The sequence below is a fragment of the Canis lupus genome, chromosome 27 (genome assembly GCF_048164855.1).
Source record: "Canis lupus baileyi chromosome 27, mCanLup2.hap1, whole genome shotgun sequence".
Lineage (NCBI taxonomy): Eukaryota > Metazoa > Chordata > Mammalia > Carnivora > Canidae > Canis > Canis lupus.
In genome coordinates, this window is record NC_132864.1 from 35,433,068 (window position 1) to 35,452,896 (window position 19,829).

At 39.7% G+C, this 19,829-nt stretch overlaps 1 pseudogene; it reads right to left on the bottom strand.

Moving 5' to 3' along the window:
• Window positions 1-4,644: 4,644 nt before the first annotated feature.
• LOC140619838 (zinc finger protein 280A-like) lies at window positions 4,645-7,055 on the bottom strand (annotated as a pseudogene).
• Window positions 7,056-19,829: the final 12,774 nt, after the last annotated feature.

Sequence of the window (19,829 nt, forward strand, 5' to 3'; positions counted from 1 at the left end):
ATATTAGTTCAGTTGTACATTGTAGCAATTTGACATTCTATACATAGCTATCACCATAAGTCTACTTACCATTTGTCACCATACAAAGATATCCTCTTTACAATTTTTTGAGACAAATGCCTAGGTATTCTGTTTGTAAGCTCTGTTATTTCATTTGTATGTAATGCTATAAAGTTACCTTCATTTACTTAAGTACCAGTTTAACTATATCCTACAATTTTTGCTTCATTAATATGTTCATTGTCATTTAATTCCAAGTATGTCTTTTTTTATCCTTTAAAAAAAATGTTTTTATTTGTTTATTTGAGAGAGAGAGAAAGCATGAGTAGGGGAGAGGGTCAGAGGGAGAGGGGGACTGTCTCCCTCTGAGGACTCCCTGCTGCAGGGTGCCTGATGCAGGGATTGATTCCAGGACCCCAAGATCACAACCTGAGCAGAAGGCAGATGCCTAACTAACTGAGCCACTGAGATGCCCCTCCAAGGATGTCTTAAATTCCCTAGTGATTCTCTTTTTAATACAAGAGTTATATGGAAAAAAAAAAAAGAGTTATATGGTATTTATTTACAAATCTTTAGGATCTTAAAAAGCTGTTCCTTTATGAATTTCTTGTCTTGTTGCATTATGGTCAGATCACACAGTCTAAATAGTATTGATCCTTTGCATTTGAGGATTTCTGTTCAGTCAAATATACCATAGTCAAAATTAAGAGGATGTTGATACAGAGGAAGTATTTTCGATGTCTAAAATGTGTATTTGGGAAATCCTCTCCTTTAGGCCTCAAAATTACTCCATCATCCTTCATTAAGTTACTATTAACTATGCTCCAGACTTTATTCAAATTTCACTAGTTTTTCTACTAATGTCCTTTTTCTATTCCAGATTCACATGCAGGATACTGCATGGACCTTAGTCATAGTGTCTCCTTAGTCTACTCATCATGACCTTGACAATTTTAAGGAGTCCTTAAGGGTCAGATATTTTGCAGAATATTTCTCAATATGGGTTGGATGTTTTCCTCATGGTTACACTGGGGATGTAGGGTTTTAAATTATACCACAGAGGTGATATGTCCTCATCACTTCCAGGGGGGGATACATGTTATCACTATGATTTACCACTAACCTCTCTACTGTAAAGTTACTTTTCTCTCCTTTCCATAGTCTACTCTTTGGAAGCAAGTCACTAAATCCAGCCTACCCTCAGGAAAACACATCTAGTCTCATTGAGAGGAGAATGCCTATGAAATACACAAATTATTGAGAGAACTGAAATTATCTGGACTTCATTTGTAAGGAAGATTTGTTTACCTTACCTTTAAATTTAATTTAAAAAAAAATAAATAAATTTAATTTTAAATTAATCAAAATTAAATAAAATTAAAAATTCAGCACCTAAGTCATACTAGCTACATTTCAATGGCTCAGTAGTCACATGTAGCATATTGTACACAACAGATATAGAACATTTCAATCACTGCAGAAACTTCTATCAACAGCACTGATTTAGATCATTATTTTTCCAACCTTTTTTCTTTTCCCTCCTCTTCTTCGTTGAGGTACAATTGACATACAACATTATATTAGTTTCAGGAGTACAACATAGTGATCCAATATTTGTTTATATTGTGAAATGATCACAATAAGCCTAGTGAAAATCCATCCATCACCAAACATGGATACAAATTCCTTTTCTTGTGATGAGAACTTTTAAGATTTACTCTCTGAGCAACATTTTTTTTATAAATTTATTTTTTATTGGTGTTCAATTTGCCAACATATAGAATAACACCCAGTGTTCATCCCATCAAGTGCCCCCCTCAGTGCCCATCACCCAGTCACCTCCACCCCCCACCCACCTCCCCTTCCACCACCCCCAGTTCGTTTCCCAGAGCTAGGAGTCTCTCATGTTCTGTCTCCCTCTGAGCAACATTTCGAACAATATGGAATTATTAACTATAGTCACCATGCTGTACATTACCTCCTTATGACTTATTTTATAACTAGAAGTTTGAACCTCTGGATCCCCTTCACCCACTGCCCACCCTACCCCTTCTTCTTTTCAAATATATGCAGTTTAAATATTAATTTCTTCTAACAACTGCTTTACCTCCATCTTATAAATTTTGCTGTTTCAATATAATTCAGTTGCAATTATTTTCCTTTTCCACATCATCTTCTTACAGGAACTCTGAGTTGTTTATTTTTTTATTTTTTATTTTTTACTCTGAGTTATTTAGAAGCAGAACCAGAACTAGGGTGAGCATAGAGCACACATTCAAGAGGTTTGTAGAAGTGCAGGAATGGCACTTTGTACTTTAGGCTCCTGGCTTCCTCTGCTCTGGTCCTAGCCCTGTTTAAATATATTGCTTAATTTCTGAGCTTTGGGGTTTTTTTTCTCAATTATCTTTCTGGTTTTGATTTCTAGCTCGATTCCCCCAAAGTCAGTGGGCAGTTACAAAAAACCCTAGAGCTAACACCATAATTAATGATGAGCTATTGCATGAGTCTGAGAACAAGACAAGGATGTCCATTATAACCACTTCAATTCAACAAAGCACTTGAACAGCCAAGACAGCTTTGAACAACAACACTGGAGAACTTAAACTCCCAGATATCTGTATTAGTCATCATTCTCCAGAAAGACAGAACCAGTAGGATAAAGACAAAAAGAAAAGGGGTTTATGCAATTATGGAGACCCAGAAGTCTGATCATTATGCTGTCTGCAAGCTAGAGAATCAGGAATGCTAGTGGTATAATTCAGTCTGAGTCTGAAGGCCTTAGAACCAGGAGTTATGATGTCCAAAGGCAGGAGAGATGGGATGTCTCATATCCCCTTTTTCCCCAAAAAGGGGAAAATTTCTCTCCCTTCACTTTTGTTCTCTTAGGGCTCTTAATGGATTGAATTAGATAATGCTCACCCACGTTGCTGAGGGTTTATCTTGCTTACTCAGTCTGTTGATTTAAATACTAATCTCTTCCAAAAACACCCTCACAGACACCCCCAGAAATAATGTTTTACTAGCTACCTGGGCATCCCTTATCTCAGTAAAGTTGACACATAAAATTAATCATCACATAAGCTTAGGCAGAAGTACAATGTTTAAGACAGTGTGGTGTTACCATAAGGATAGAGAATTGAAAAAATGGAACGGAATGGAGTCCAGAAATACATTACAGTCTCCTGCTAGACTTACACAAAGGTTCCTCTGAAATACAGTGGGAAAAGAGTGGTCTTTTTAGTAAATGGTGCTGGTTGATTTGAATATGCATATGAAAAAACAAACCTGGATACTCGGACTTGTCACACAATAAACAACAAAAAATAAATAGATTTGAGATGGATCTTGGACCTAAATGCAACAAAACTAAACAATAAAGCTTCTAGAAGAAAACAAAGGAGGAATATATTTATGTCCTTGGTAGATAATAATTTCTTAAATATGATGCACTGTGAAGTACCAACCCTAATTCATATATATACACCTAGGAAACCACCATCCAGATAAAGCCATGGGATATTTCCAGAACCCTAGCAGTTCCCTCATACCTTCCTAATTGACAGTCTAGTTTAAATATATATTTGGGACACTGGGGTGGCACAGCTGGTTGGGCATCTGACTCTTGGTTTTGGTTCAGGTCATGATCTCAGGGTCCTGGGATCGAGCCCTGAGTCAGGCTCCATGCTCATTGCTGTCTGCTTGAGATTCTCTCTCCTTCTCTCTCCTGCTCTCTCTCCCTCTCTCTAAAATAATAAATAAATAAATAAATAAATAAATAAATAAATAAGGCTGCAAGACTTGAATAGGCACTTAATAAAACAAGATGGTAAAATAAAAAAAAAGAAGAAGATGGTATTCAAGTGACCAAAAAACATATTAAAAAATTCTCCAGATCATTAATCATCAGGGAAATGAAGATGAAAACAATGTGGTACCACCTCAACTTCAGGAGAACAGCACTAATAGAAAGGACTGACAGTACCAAGCATTGTATCTGTAGCATTGGAATTCTCAGTGTTGTTGGTGCCAGTGTAAAGTATTTCAATCACTGTGATAAAGTGTTTAGGAGAATCTGCACTAAAACGTTAAATCAGTGTAGCTCCGGAACTTCTCATAAGTACACATATATCCTAGGGAAATGACTACATATGTCTTACCAAAAGACATGCACAGACTTGTGTCAGCTTTATTCCAAATAGCAAAAGAATCAGCCTCAAGGTCTATTGGGAGCAAAATGGGCATATAAAACTCTACCATATTCATTCAGTGGGATTCTACTCAGCAATGAAAAAGAACACATTCTTTCTCATTGCATCCCACTTCTTTAAAGAAAAACAAAGACAAAATCTATTGTGTGATCTCAGTTACTTAAAGCTTAAAAACTGAAAAAAAAAAACCCCCCAAAAAAACAAAACCTGAATCTCTCGTAGTAGAGGTCAGAATAGTGGTTACTTTGGGGAGAGAGTTTGGGAAGAAGCATAAAGAAGGCTTCTATGCTACCTCTTGATAGTACGGACCTGAAGAATTGTCACCATAAAATCTATCAGTGACTATTATCCACAGCCATGATGTATAGATGGCCTAGCCTCAATTCTATCTGAAAGAGTTCCTGGAGGTGAGTAGAACATAATTTTCACTATAATGCTAGCTGTGGTAACATCTGGAATAACTAGAGCTCATGGCAATCCTCTTTTTAGATATTACTAGTGAGAAGAACAGGTGGACGTTGCTGAGAATAATGGATGCTGCACTTCTTGATCCTGGTTGAACTGAAGTTTGAATCACAACCTCTGTTTCAAGAGGAAACCCTTCCAATTGCTCTGGCTTTTCCAAAAGTTTGATGCTTCTTAGTTTGATGCTCTGTTTTCTCCTTTGAAGTCAAAAACTGTAGCTGGCATTTGGAACCCTAAAAGACTCTTGTTCCAGTGCCTCCAACAATGATTCACATAGAATATGACAGCTCTGAAAATATTGAAACAGGATGGACAGAGCAAATTCTTAGTGTTTTCATGGCATGTTCTGAAATGCATTTCCACATCAGCAAAGGCTGACGATCTGTAATTGCAAACCTGGCACACATAGGGCATTTCACCAGGCTTATGATTGTCCTTCATGTGCTGTAAGAGAACCTGGTCTGTTTTGAATGACAATTCGCAAATTTTAAAGACAGCGGAGGGCTCCTGGGTAGTGTGTACACTTTCAATGTGACATTGAAGCTGGAAGGGAGTGGGAAACTGTCGATGGCAGTGCTGGCAGGTGGTGTGGTTTTCCCAGCTGTCACCCCTCTGCTTCTCAAGTACCAAATGGCTCCTCACATGGCTCAGAAACTTGACATTCTTCAGAACTTTCAAGCAGCTGAGGCATTTAAAGGTTGTATGAGTCTTCTGTTTTGGCTGACTGTCTCCTTCATGTTGCCCATAGTAAAAGTCACGAAGTAACATGATCAGATTTTCTTTCTTGGGATCCAGCCTGGTTTTGACTTGCCAGACTCGAAAAGTCTGGTTTTTCCAGGATTTCCAAGCTATTTTGTGTCTAGATCCATAAGATTGAAATGTGTCCTGTCAGTTGCATAAGCCCAAGAAAATAATGCTCCATTCTGAACATGGTTTAATGAAGATGGGACACCTTTTGAGGTTGTGCTCATGCTCACTGTAGAAGAAAAATCTGAAAGGGCCACAGTGAGGAATGTCCTCCTGGGATTCCATCACTGAATTTAGGTCTTTTGGGATTTCCACTGTTTATACTGGAAACGGTATAATTGCTTTGAATTGTGAGGACTTCCACCCTTGCCTCCTACAAAAGTAGAACTCCAAGTAGACACAAAGATATGGAGAGAGCAAATCTGAGGGATTGTGAGGCGTGATTTGTGGTGAGCTCGTTTTATAATCCGGATGAAACAAAAGCTCAAAAATCATAGGACTATTAACTCTCCATTCAGATTGAGGTGGCCACTGTGAGTGCCACATGGATTACATGGTTTGCACGCTGCAATGAACAAGCGGGATCTTGACTCAAGTAGCCTTTCTTTCTCCTGGAAGATCATTCCAGGGTTACTCTTCAAAATGTCCAAAATGACTGGTTTTGAATTTGAAATCACTCCGATAAAGAGAATTTTTGCATCTTCATTTACATGTTTCACTCTTACTAAGATGAGCTCAGCATCTTCATTATCCTTATTCCCATGTTTCGATTCTCCTCTGTCCTTCTTTGGTGGTTCTGGCACTTATTTTTTCTCACATGACAAAAAAAGACCTACCATTTTACAACTGCTTTTTGCTTGAAGAGGTCCCTTCAACTTCTTCTTCCCTTCTTTCTTTTCGTAAATTACCGTATAAGTAAAACCACGTTTTTAGTATTTATTTCAAAAACCAAAATCATTGCCTTACTTAATCCTCCTCTGAAATGCTGAGATAACTATGAGCATTCTTATCTTCTACCTGAGGAAGCAGGCTCCAACTATGTAGGTGACAAGATAGTCCTAGAGTTACCTCTCCAGCCTCCCAGGTCTCTAGCAATTGCAAGCTCAGCATGCCCTCTTGCAGGGCCATGACTAGGGTAAGGCAAGTGAGGGATTAGGGCACAAGATTTAAGGGCAAGAGTTACAGAGGCAAAGGTTCAGCATCTCAGAGCACCTGCCTCCCGCATTTTAGCACCCTCGGCATCTCACTAGCCTCCTCTTACTCTCAGGTTTACCCTCTAGGATATCTAAGATTTCTAGCCAATCTTACCAAAACTGAGCTTTTTTCAGTCCCCTAAAAACAAATAAACAAACAAAAACAAAAAACCTTTGCTCCTCCTTCAGTGTTGCTTTTCTGAGTAAGCACTCCTAGTCACTCAGTTCACAAACTTTGGGGACATCTTTTGCCAGTCTTTCCCCCATACCTCACAGCCAATCAATTAGCAAACCCTGCCTGCTGTTTTCTAAAAATATCCAGAACCTGACCACTCTCTTCTACCTCTGCTGCCCTCTCCCTGATCCAAGACACCATGTTCTCTCCTTGGATCACCACAGAAGTTTCCAACCTCATACCTCTTTTGTCATATCTCTGATCCATGTTGTGCCCAGTGCTCCTGTTAAAATATGTAAAAGAGCTCGCAGGCAGTACTTTGCTTATGGAACTCGAAAGGCTTCCCAACTCACTCAGAAAAAAGGCCAATGAACATAAAATGTTTAAAAAACTCCAGGCCTTTGGCGCATACTCAACAGTCCTTATCTTTTTTTGCCTCTCCTTCCCTCCACTGCAGCTATACCGTGAGTCTGGAAGGCACCAGACCTTGCACTTCCTCAGGACTTTTGTTGCTCCCCCTGCCTTGAATGCTTTTCCTCAGATTATCTCCATCTTGGCTCCTGGCCTGCTTCAGGCCCACAGCTTCTCAGCAAGGCTTCACTAACCATGCTATCAAAAATCACCACCTCCCCCAACTTACATGCCCTACTCACCCCCAATGCTATTTTTCAACTTAGTATTTATCACCTGCCTAATAACCGATATGGTTGACCCTGAACAACATGGGTTTGAACTGCTGAGGTCTACTTCGATGAGAATTTTTTTCAGTAAATATGGTACAGTGCTATAAATGTATTTTCTTTCACAATTTTCTTTCTTTCTTTTTTTTTTTTTAATTATTTTTAAGTAATCTACACACCCAAAATGTGGCTTGAACTCATAACCCCGAGATCAAGAGTCGCATGCTCAATGGACTCAAGTTAGCCAGGTGCCCCTCCTTATGATTTTCTTAATAATGTTTTCTTTTTTCTAGCTTACGGTATTATAAGAGTACTATATACAATACATGAAACATACAAAATATGTGTGAGTTGACAGTTTATATTATCAGAAAGGCATCCAGTCAACAGTAGGCTAATAGTAGTTAGGTTTTGGGGGAGTCAAAAGATTATACAGATTTTCTACCTCACAGGGGGTCAGTGCTCCTAACCCCTGTTATGCTTGAGGGTTAACTCTGTATAAACATATCTTGCTTTTTTCTATCTCCACCCACGAGATTGTAAAATGAGGGAGGAAAAGGACTTGTGTTTCCTTTACTGCTGTATCCTAGGTTCCTAGAGCAATGTCTAGCATATTGTCAATGTTAAATCTTTGCTACACAAATAGTGGCTATTGATCATCAGTGTGATCATTTATGTGAATGGCAGACCCAAACCCAGGAATTCCAGGATCTCCAAGCATTTAATGAAATCCAAATGATTTAACATTATCATACAAGGGAGACATTCCAGTCAGTGTGTAGGGGTGAGTATGTGTAATTGAAACAAAAGTTTCCTGAAAGAACACCCTCCCTACAATGAATAGGCAATCTTCTATCCTGTTAACAAATTTTATCTATGCTAAGTAACAGTATTAAAAGCAAAGAAAAGGTTAGTGTTTACATGTTTCCATTTCTGAAATAAGACTGCATCACATCAGTAACATTTCATTGTTTGGCAGCATATATTCTTTGTGTTGTATTGTGATAGCAAAAATAATATGTCTTACAGTCGATGGTATCTTAGATTCAATGAAAAAATTCTTGGTTTTTTCCCATAAGCTGATTGCAGCCCATTAAATTTATTTTGTGATTCACTAATGGGATGCTAGCTGCATTTTCTCAAATGGTTTAAGACAGGGATTGGCCCGCTCCTATTTTTGCACAGCTAGTGAGTTAAAATGCTTGTTACATTTTTAAGTTTTGTTTTCACATAAAAATTTTTTTTACACTTATTATGTATATATTATATATATTTTTTTTAAATGGGCTGGGAAGAGCCAAAAGAATATTTTGAGACATGTGAAAATTATGACTTTCAAATTTCAGCGTACACAAATAAAGTTTTATTGGGATACATCAATGATCACTGGTTTAAGGCTGCAGTCAGTGGCTGCTTTGACCCTACTATGGCAGAGTCGAGCCCTGAAACAGAGGCTGCATGTCTCCTAAAGCCTAAAATATTTACTATTTTACAGAAAAAGTTTGTTCACCCACGGTTTAAGAGAAGCAAAAATGGAAGATACCAAATTTATTAGCTTACCAGTTTCTGGAGTGTTCCAGATGATTCAGTGGGTCTCAATATTTCCCATTCTGGCTGTAAGGAAGGGCAAGGCTGGAGCATCCTTGTTTCTGCTTTCCACAGAAATGTCTCTCATGTTCAGCTGTGGCATGTCCTGCTCCGATGGAGTGCATACCTTACTCTCCAAATGCCTTTCTGAGTGAGGTCTCATCATGGGATCCCATCCCTTTTATAAGACCATTATAACCTGATCTATTATACCCAAATGGAACTCTGGTTGAGTTTTCCCAAGAGTTTATCCTGACTGGATTTTGGGCTGTTGACCAGAGTGAAGGCCCGAAACCTGCCATGCAAATCACCCCCACCAAGAAAAGAATGTGGGTGGGGCTTCAGGCCCTGGCTCTGGGGTGGCCTGCCAGGTTGGGACCAATGCTGGGAGTGCCCCTTCCTCTTTCTGTCCTCCAGAGCCCCACCACCCTATCTCCAATTCTTTTTTTTTTTTTTGTATTTTTTTTTTTATTGGAGTTTGATTTGCCAACATAGTATAACACACAGTATCTCCAATTCTGCTGCATCTTGAGCTGTCAGAGATCAGCAGGGGTAAGAGAAGGAGGTCCACACAGATGTTCCAACAGAGCTCAAGCTAAAGTAAGGGACCTAAAAGGGCACAGATCTTCTTTCAGGTGCTAGGACTTTCTCACCCCAGCTGCAGAGGACAAAAACCTGTCCTCTCCCTGTCCTCACAGACAGCAATGGGGCTGGTCTCACTTCCCACTTGTCAAGGTGGTGTGAACTGGAAAAGTCCGCTCCCAGGGGATTCCCAGGGGAATCTCACTCTAATACCAAGAGCTCTTTCTACACATCAGCCTACTCTTTTCTGAATCCATTTTCAAGGGTCAAAGTCATGTATTAGTTAGCTGAGTCAGCTTTAACCCTCTCCCTTTCCCCTCCTTCACTCTCCCATCCCTCAGCACCTTCTAAACTGAATCTCAGGGGATCCCTGGGTGGCGCAGTGGTTTGGCGCCTGCCTTTGGCCCAGGGTGCGATCCTGGAGACCCGGGATCGAGTCCCACGTCGGGCTCCCGGTGCATGGAGCCTTCTTCTCCCTCTGCCTGTGTCTCTGCCTCTCTCTCTCTCTCTCTGTGACTATCATAAAAAAATTTAAAAAAGAAAAAAAAATAAACTGAATCTCAGGGTATCTCTCTCTCTGACCTTACAGCTCTCTTTATTTATGGATTCTTGGGAGAAGGGAGGGCTTCAAGTACCCCTAACAGGCAAAAAATATCTGTATTTCCACTATTTCCATTGCATCCAAGTCACAGTATGAGAACAGAAATCCAGTTTGCTAATTAAAATGTTCTAAAGTGCCATAACCCATGGGACACCTGGGTGGCTCAGTGGTTGGGTGTCTGCCTTCGGCTCAGAGTATGATCCTGGAGTTCCAGGGTCGAGTGCCACGTCTGGCTCCCCGCATGGAGCCTGCTTCTCCCTCTGCCTGTGTCTCTGCCTCTCTCTCTCTCTCTCTCTCTCTCTCAAATAAGTTAAAAAAATAATAAACTTAAAAAAATAAAATAAAGTGCCATAACCTGATATGACTCTAAAAATACCTCTCTTAAAAAAAAAAATACCTCTCTAACCAAGCCAACATATTGGACACCTTAAACGTACACAGAATTATATGTCAATAGGGGCACCTGGGTGGCTCAGTGTTTGAGCATCTGCCTTTGGCTCAGGTCGTGATCCCAGGGTCCTGGGATTGAGTTCTACTCTCCTAGGGTAGCCCTCTTCCTATGTCTATGTCTCTGTCTCTCTCTCTCTCTCTCTCTGTCTCTCTGAATAAATAAATAAAACCTTTGGGGGGAAAAAAAAGAATTATATGTCAATAAAGCTGGATAAATAAATAAGTAAATAAATAAAATGTCGTTCTGTGTAAATATGACAAATGAAACTCCAGGTGATATGTAACAAAGGATCCTTAATCTTGCCTATGGAATAACTGCCTTTGGGCCCTTCCTGTAGGAAAGCAGGGCTAAATGAAGTAACAGGTTTCCGCAGTAGAAAGTCCTAATGGTGAGAAAGTCCTCCTGGACCCCCGTGGGTTCCTAGTACTTTGTGCTATGCCACTCTGTTCCAGCCCTTCTTGTACTAGGACCTCTGCACTTATTCCTTACTTCTGGAATTATTTTTAAAGATTTTATTTATTCATGAGAGACAGAGAGAGAGAGGCAGAGACATAGGCAGAGGGAGAAGCAAGCTCCCTGCAGGAGCCTGATGCAAGACTCCATCCCAGGCCCCCGGGATCATGCCCTGAGCAGAAGGCAGATGCTCAACCACTGAGCCACCCAGGCGTCCCTGGAATATTTTTCATACAGACATCCTCTTGGCTCCTGTCCCATATCCAACGGTTTGTGGCAGAGCTGTTTATCAATGGAGCCCACCCTGACCACTGTATTTAAAATGCCCACTTCCCCCCACCTAGAATCCCCTGATCCCTTGCCTTGCTATATGTCCTATGCATTTTTCCATGGCTTTCACCCTCTTCTAATAGACTATGTGATTACTAATTTGTAATGCTTATTGCCTGCCTCCCTTGCTGTAATTTTTTTATTATTTATTTTATTTTATTTTATTTTTCTTGCTGGAATTTCATTCCCATATAGAGAGTGACTTTTTGTCTGTTTTCTTCACTGACATATATCAAAGACCTGGACTACAGGGATCCCTGGGTGGTGCAGTGGTTTAGCGCCTGCCTTTGGCCCAGGGGGTGATCCTGGAGACCCGGGATCAAATCCCACATCGGGCTCCCGGTGCATGGAGCCTGCTTCTCCCTCTGCCTATGTCTCTGCCTCTCTCTCTCTCTGTGTGTGTGTGTGATTATCATAAATAAATAAAAATTAAAAAAAAAAGACCTGGACTACAGCAGACATTCAAGAATATTTGTTGAATAAATGTACGTGGATGGATTGAGAAACAGATTCAGCCATTCTAAAGAATTAGAAGGTATTCAGTTTTATATGATTTCTGCCTGGTGGCAATGCTAGTGGTTGCCAATCTGTTTTCCAAGCATAGCATTGAAATTTTAAAGTTTTATGTTGTGTCCTTATTTCTAAAACGTGGGAAAGTCATTTTTAAAGTTGTAAAATTTGATGAAGCCAAAGAAAGCACATCTGTGTGGTTATTTGGCCTGTGAATTATCAGTCAGGAACTGCAAATTTAAAGATACGTTAATTTAATTTAATTTAATTTAATTTAATTTAATTTAATTTAATTTAATTTTTTTTAAAGATTTTATTTTTTACTAATCTCTACACCCAACGTGGGGCTCAAAGCTACAAGCCTGAAATCAAGAGTCATGTTCCCCCGCAACTGAACCAGCCTGGTGCTCCATGACATGTTAACTTTATAATTCACTGGTTTGTAATACAGTCGGTGGTACCATATAAGGTGGAATGATGGAATAATAGAATCCTGAACTCTTCCATAGAGATCCTTCCAGTGATTTTAGCAGTAGCTCAAGCTCAGAATCAGTCCAAATCCCATCTCCCATCTCAACCCCTAAAAGTGATATTTTAATATATTTCTGGAATTTAATATATTTATTTAATATTAAATAATTTAATATTTAATATATTTTCTGGAATTTATTTTAATATATTTCTGGAATTTAATTTAATCTATTTCTGGAGGTTTAAGCCTGTGATTTTCATCCTGTTACACTTTAGAATTGCCCGGGGAACTTTTAGAAACACACTTGCCCAATCCCGCTGCTGGCTAATTAGATTAAAATTTAAGAAAGTCCCTTTACAAATTCTCAACCGCCATGTGCCCTCCACCTGAGAAAGCACCAGTGGCTTTGGGAGTTCTGTTTCCCACTTCCTTCTAACAGGAGAAAGGCTTTCCCTTCACTTTTTCAGAATCATTTTCGCGTGCATGGGCCAGGGTGTAAAAACCTACCTCCATGGGTGCGAATCAGTGTGATAATTTGAAATAGAGGTAACAACAGGAATGCCACCACTAATGACTACATAATAATCCTTTTGATTTAGGGCATAAAACCCAGAAGATATTCAAAGGAGTAAGTGAAGCTGCTATAAGAAAACCCCTTCTGAAAAAAACAAACAAACAAAAAAAACCCTTCTGTTCTCATGGACTTATTTATTATATATTTTTCAACATTTCCATCCAGAAAAACTAAAGGTAGAATCCCTGTCGAAGCCTATCTCATTCTAGAGTTGTGATTTTCAGCAAGGGGAATTTTGCTTCTTAAGGGGCATTTGATAGTATCTGGAGATGTTTTGTTTTGTTTTTAAGCTTTTATTTATTTATTCATAAGATACAGAGAAAGGCAGAGACACAGGCAGAGGGAGAAGCAGGCTCCTAGCAGGGAGCCTGACGCGAAACTTGATCCTAGGATTTTAGGATCATGACTTGAGCTGAAGGCAGACACAACCACAGCTCTCCAGGTGCCCCTTGTTTTTAAGATTTTATTTATTTAAGAAAGAGAGCATGCACTTGGGGGGAAGGGCAGGGGGAAAGGAGAGATAATCTTTTTTTTATATATATAAATTTATTTTTTATTGGTGTTCAATTTGCCAACATATAGAATAACACCCAGTGCTCATCCCCTCAAGTGCCCCCCTCAGTGCCCATCACCCAGTCACCCCCACCCCCTACCCACCTCCCCTTCCACCACCCCTAGTTCGTTTCTCAGAGTTAGGAGTTTTTCATGTTCTGTCTCCCTTTCTGATATTTCCCACTTATTTTTTCAAGGAGAGAGAATCTTAAGCAGACTCTCCACTACTCACAGAGCCCAACATGGGACTCGATCTCATGATCCTGAAATCATGACCTGAGCTGAAATCCACAGTCAGATGACTGCCTGGCTGAGCCACCCAGGCACCCCTGGAAATATTTTTTGACTGTCATGGTATTTTGATTGTCACTATTGGTATCTAGTGGATAGAAATCAAGGATATTGTTAAAACATCCTACAATACACAGAATGAGAGGCTTGCCACCACTACCCCCACCACAAAGAATTATCTAGCTCAAAATGTCAGTAGTGCCTAGATTGAGAACTCCTGGTCCCCAGCGAAAGAAATTGCCCCACTTCTTCTCTGCATAATGTCCTTGACAACCTCCTGGGAAGAAGTGAGCATTCCTGACCAAATGCTTGGGCAGTTATCTGATAAACTTTAATAGGACCAAAATTTAGTTTTGAAAATTAGTCATCCTTTCCCTGAGATGACTGCCAGCGAAGTTATTGACATCTAACTTTTTCCTTTTAGATTTGGTGTTAACGATCGTGATGACTAACTATTCTATTTTCCTACAAAATGTTCCTAACAAGAGTGAATCTTTGATTTGGCTTGCTTGAAACCTTTCCCTCTGCTGCAAAACTGTAATGAAATTTAAGTGGTTATAACTAAATTATCTTGAGATTTTTCTCTTTTTTTTCTTAAAGATTTTATTTATTTTTTCATGAGACACAGAGTGAGAGAGAGGCAGAGACACAGGCAGAGGGAGAAGCAGGCTCCATGCAGGGAGCCCGATGTGGGACCTGATCCCCGGCCTCCGGGATCCCGCCCTGGGCTGAAGGCAGACACTTAACCACTGAGTCACCCAGGCTGCCCATTTTCTTTTATTTTAACAGTAGAAATAAGAGCTATTTTTTCCGGTAAGATTTTATTATGTCGGAAAGTTACCTGGAAAAACTTATATTTACCTGGTTTTGTCAATATTATATTATTAATCATTATGATGATAAATCAATCAAAAAATTTGGATCTTAAAACATTTTTTTGGGTCTTAGGCCTTTGGGAAATTATATCTTAAATTTCAGTATCAATTTATAAATATGAGAAATAGGAGAGCCTATAGAATATGAGAGGGCAAACAATAAAAGACTTCCAAGCATAAAATAGATCATGTTCTATAAAATCCTGTGGGGGAAGTAGACTAGAAGGGAAGATCAAATGAGGGAAAAATAAAAAATAAAAAAAAAGCAGTGTAAATGTTTTATCCATTACTGAGAGCTCATTCTCATATTTTTAGAATGGATGATGGTGCATATTGAAACCCTATATTATTTACATTCTTTTTAGAATTTATTTATTTATGAGAGATAGAGAGAGAGGCAGAGGCATAGGCAAAGGGAGAAGCAGGCCCCCACTGAGCAGGGAGCCTAACTGGGACTCAATCCCAGGACCCCAGGATCACAACCTGAGCCAAAGGCAGATACTCAATCACTGAGCCATCCAGGTGCCCCTGTTATTTACATTCTTTTGGATGTATTGAAAAGAGTGATATTAACAGTTTTACTTACTTAAAATGTCCATTTTTATTTTAGGCTAGAAATCTCATCCTTATGATGAAAAAATTTTAGATGTCTACTTAAAAATGTTTGGTGATGAATATAGATTTGTGAAAATAGTTTAGAGGAAAAGAAAAAAAAATTGATACTTACAGGTTTAGATCCATGTCTCTAAGAGATGTCCCAGACCTCAGAATTACCTGGGTCACTGTCAAACAGATCTCAGGGCTGCCTCCCACACCAGGGAGACTCAGATGGCCAGGGGAGGAGTCTGAGAATCTGCATGTTCAAGGTTTGCCTCTTTTGATTCTTTTTTTTTTTTTTTTTTTTTTGCCTTTTTTGATTCTTAAGTGAGAATACATTGGGCAGCCTTGATCTCTCCAGCATAATTAAAATATTTATACACCCACTCCTTCAAGGGAAGCCCAAGAGTGTGTTGAGGGTCAGGAATCTCTTTTTTCTTTATTGATCCAACACACTGAGCATCTATTTCAGGACAAACATGTTTTTGGGTGGACCCGATAGATAATCTGAAGTTGGAGCTTGATCTGGGGCTCCTCCTCTCCCCTTCAGAGTCTCCAGGAAGGACTGTCATCTCCTTTTCAGGGTCTTCTGGATGTCCTGCAATATTCAGGAATGTTGGGATATGTAAGCAAAGCCCAGAGATCTGTATCCAAACCTCTCAGTTTTAGAAGCACTTTTGAATCCCCTGGGCTGTGCTTCTTACATGACAGTGAATCTAAGGAATCACCTACAGGTCTTGTGAAAGTGTAGATTCTTGTACAGTAGTTCTGGGTGCAGCCTGAGAATATGAATTTCTAACAAGCTTTCAGATGATGCCCATGCCTCTCAGCTGCAGACCAAACAGACCAAATACTGAAAAGCAAGGATGAGGAAGTTTTATTTCTCTTTTTAAAGATTTTTCTAAGATTTTATTTTTATTTATTCATGAAAGACACACAGAAAGAGGCAGAGACATAGGCAGAGGGAGAAGCAGGCTCCCTGCAAGGAGCCCAATGGAGGACCTCATCCCAGGACTCTGGGATCATAACCTGAACCAAAGACAGATGCTCAATCACTGTGCCACCAAGATGCTCAGATGAAAGAGCATTTAAAATGTACTGATGCCCTAGTTGATTCTGTTGATCCTACTCCACGATGTAAGGGTATATATCTGTGTTCTAGCCATCTACTGTAGCAAAGAAAAGGAAGAAAAACAAACTATAAGCCATATAGCAGAATGATCTGAAATCTAGTCACCTGACATACAAAAGAAATTTAAAATGTTAAGCTATGAATAAGGAAAGAGCTTAAATCCAACCTTCTCTGTGTACACTAGGAGAGTCTGCCGAAGGAAGTGATAACTTATCCAAAGCAGTTTCCATGGAGAAAGACAGGATGACTTCTGCAGACTCGGTTGACAGAAGACCAACTTATCAGAAGGAATGCGGGCCTGTAGCCAATAAAGGAATGTGAGTAGAGACAGGGCCAGACAGAGGGAGTATGCTATTCCTCAGTTCTCTCCACCTCCAGGAGCCTCCATGAAATGAGCCTTGGGCACAAAGATTCCCTGGAGTCAGGAAAAGGAATGTCTGGTTTTGATTTCATCAAAGCCTGTGACCATAGGGGCTGCCTATCACCAGCCAACATCAGGCTACTTCTGGGGAGCATGCAGGACTCAGGAAATTGCCTGTTCCCACCTTTCCTTCCATAAGTAGTTCCGTGGTCAAAGGAGCCCAGCTTATGATCAAAGGAGGCAGATTTTTTTTTTAAGATTTTATTTATTTATTCATGAGAGACACACAGAGAGAGGCAGAGACATAGGCAGAGGGAGGAGAAGCAGGATCCATGTAAAGAGCCCGATGTGGGACTCCATCCTGGGACTAGGGGTCACACTCTGAGCCAAAGGCAGACGCCCAACCACTGAGCCATCCAGACAACCCAGAAGGCAGATCTTTGACCTCAATGTTGTCTGTGGGTGGGACCCAAGGTCATGATAGTGAGGGTGATACATAGTCATTTTGATTATTCACCACCAGGGAGGGCTGGGCCTCTCAGACAGTCTATGGACTTTGTACCTAGAAGGCAAAGTCCACAGGAATGAGGGGCTTCCTTACATTCAGACCAAAGCTATGTAGAAAGTGGTCTCCTGGACATGGCCCAGGGAGGCACCACTGTTCACAAGAGCCAAACAGCATGGTCAGCTTCTGTTATCTTTCTCCATCTCCAGGGGAGGACTTGACTCTCCCAATGTTCGCATAAGCTTTTTCCTCTCCCCTTTTCCTTGGAAAGCTTTATGTGAAGAGACTTGGCTTTTGTAACCAATAGCAGTGCTTTTGGCTTCCTGCTGCTTTTGCTCTCAGTTCATTTTGTCTTATCCCTGGAGTAAGAAATCACAGAGGGATGGTTTCCCAGCATATATGCAACGATAAGGCACAGGGGATCAAAATGCACAGAAATGGGACACACTAAAAAATTTAATAAATCATGGCTTATATCACCTGCTTACAAAAACAGTAGGGAGATATTAATTTCCAGAGCATTCCTAGATGATAAATCACAGTGGCCCCTGTCAGCCCCCGCTCCTTCAGTCACAGGAAAGAGGGAGGTAGAGGGAGCCCCCAACTCTAATGGGTACCCCCAAGGAAGAGAGCCTATAACTGGTCCTAGTAATGTGCTCTGAATTCATTAGAATTCAAGTGAATTCGTTAAAAGTCTTAGCACTGCAAGGTTTACAGAGAAGCAGCTGTCTTTACCAGGTGGATTAAGGCAAAAACTCCAACTTACAGATAAATCATGCCAAGGAGAAAATCTCCAAGTTAAAGCAAAGGCTGAAATCCTGAAATTGGATGTGACTCTTTGGTGGATTTCAGTCAGCCTTTGAACAAATAACTTTGTGTTGTACACATTTTTATTAATTTAAAAACAAAACAAAACATGTGGGGGGATATTAGTGGCATAAAAGCATGTTTATAACAATGTCTTCAGGGATAATGTGCCTTAAGAATTACTTTTCTTATAACTTTCTTTTCTTATAACTTTCTTTTCTTATAACTTTTCTTATAACAATGTCTTCAGGGATAATGTGCCTTAAGAATTACTTTTCAATTACAAGTCCAAAATAAACTGCTGTTAAGAATTTCTCATGTGTCGGGGCACCTGGGTGACTCAGCAGTTGAACATCTGCCTCAGCCTCAGGTGGTGATCCTGGAGTTTCCAGATCAAGTTCCACATCAGGCTCCCTGCATGGAGCCTGCTTCTACCTCTGCCTGTGTCTCTGCCTCTCTCTGTGTCTCACATGAATAAATAAATAAAATCTTAAAAAAAAAAAAATTTCTCATGTGTGTTTCAAAGCATATTCTCTGCCTCTAGAAGCATACATCCCTGCTTCCCCTGATGTTCTATATTAATAAATTTGCATACCTTGCATTGAAATTGTGTCTTATTAATATAACTTTACCAAATGATTTCAACTTGGATAGGGAGAAATCCATCAGGGAGCTTGATGATTATTGTCATTTAATTTCAAATATTCAGAAGCAAATAGGAGTGCACCTTCTCTTCTGAGGAGTTTGTGGTATTTATTTGATGTTACAAAAGGAGGCATGAGGTGCTTTGTTAAAACAAAGGCTTGAGTGCCTCAAACTCAAAAGTCAAAGCAACTTACATATAAATATTAGAGGATGCTATTTGGACATATCTGTATTTGCTGTTTGTATGTTTCTATTAGAACAGTTTCTGTTCCAAGGCTCTTCCAAAGATGGCTCTTAATGCCATAAGTTCCCACATATAACCCTCAAAAATGACTGACTTACTAAAAACCTCACCAGGAGCAGGAGACATCATTGGGGATGATAATATCAATAATAGCAATTAGTATTTATTTAGCACTGGCTATGAGCTAGACATTGTTATTGGAGCTCTATGCGTTTTATTTCATTTAATCCAAATCCCAAGAAAGTATTATTATCATACCCATATAGAGACTTTTTAAAATGGAAATGTTAATAAATTTGCTCATGATCACACTAGAAATAGTACCCAAGCTTTAAAGCTAGGCATTCCTCCAGTACATCTTTCTTTCAACAAATTCTTGGGGGCACTTGACGGGATGAGCACTGGGTGATATGCTATATGTTGGCAAATTGAACTCCAATAAAAAAAATTAAAAAACAAAAAACAAATTCTCAAGTGCCTGTGATCTGTCAGACATGATGTCAAGTTTTGGGGCACAGAGGGTTGGGGTTTTGTTTTTTTGTAATTTTTTTCATAATTTTAATTTTTCCCAATTTTATTAAGATGTAACTGACATATAACATTGTATAAATTTCAGGTGCCCAACATAATGATTTGATACATGTCTATTTTGAGAAATGATTATCACAATTAGTTAAACATTCATCACCTCAGTAGAAGATTTTGTGCTATTATGAGAGCCAACTTTCAAGACGACCTTCAAGGAGCCCTGTCCCAATATTCACACCCTTGTAGAGTGACACTATGAGCTGG